At 66.5% G+C, this 448-nt stretch overlaps 1 protein-coding gene across 2 annotated transcripts in view; it reads left to right on the top strand.

Annotated features, from left to right (window-relative positions):
* The first annotated feature begins 283 nt into the window (after positions 1–283).
* HERC4 (HECT and RLD domain containing E3 ubiquitin protein ligase 4) overlaps positions 284–448 on the top strand; it is a 53596-nt gene continuing 53431 nt past the window's right edge. For both annotated transcript variants that reach the window (XM_015423232.1, XM_015423255.1), the window contains exon 1: positions 284–368. The gene's annotated coding sequence lies outside the window, so the exon portion shown is untranslated. The remainder of the gene's footprint in view (positions 369–448) is intronic.

Consider the following 448-nt stretch of genomic DNA (forward strand, 5'->3'; position numbering starts at 1 on the left):
TCAGTATCTAATTCTGAGTTCAAGAGGACGGGTCTATAGGGTGTGAGAGGCTCCCTCATTACTAGAATCCTCTTCCCTGAGCGATCTTCGCGAAGGATCTCGCTGAAACGGTGTAAACTGACCCCCCGAGGGCAGGAAATCACTCCCCCCCCCCGCGGGGGCTTCTCTCCTCCGCAGGGCCTGGAAGGGCCGAGTCAGGAGGAGCGGCTTCTCGCCCGCTTCAGTTCGCTACGCAGAGGGGTGTCGGTGTCGGGGCGCCTGCGCACTGAGGCCGCTGGGCCGGCGCTTCTGGGCCTGTTCTGGGAGCGCGGCCGCCAGTGCCAGCCTTCCCCGTTCGGAGGGACGGGCGCAGTCCCGCCCGAGCCTCGGTGAGTCCTGCCCGGCGGGGAGGCGTCGCTTGTGGTTTCCCGGGGGGGAGGAGGAGGAGGAGGAGGAGGAGGAGGAGGAG

Source organism: Gekko japonicus, unplaced genomic scaffold, assembly GCF_001447785.1.
Source record: "Gekko japonicus isolate JY-2015 unplaced genomic scaffold, Gekko_japonicus_V1.1 scaffold1368, whole genome shotgun sequence".
Taxonomy (NCBI): domain Eukaryota; kingdom Metazoa; phylum Chordata; class Lepidosauria; order Squamata; family Gekkonidae; genus Gekko; species Gekko japonicus.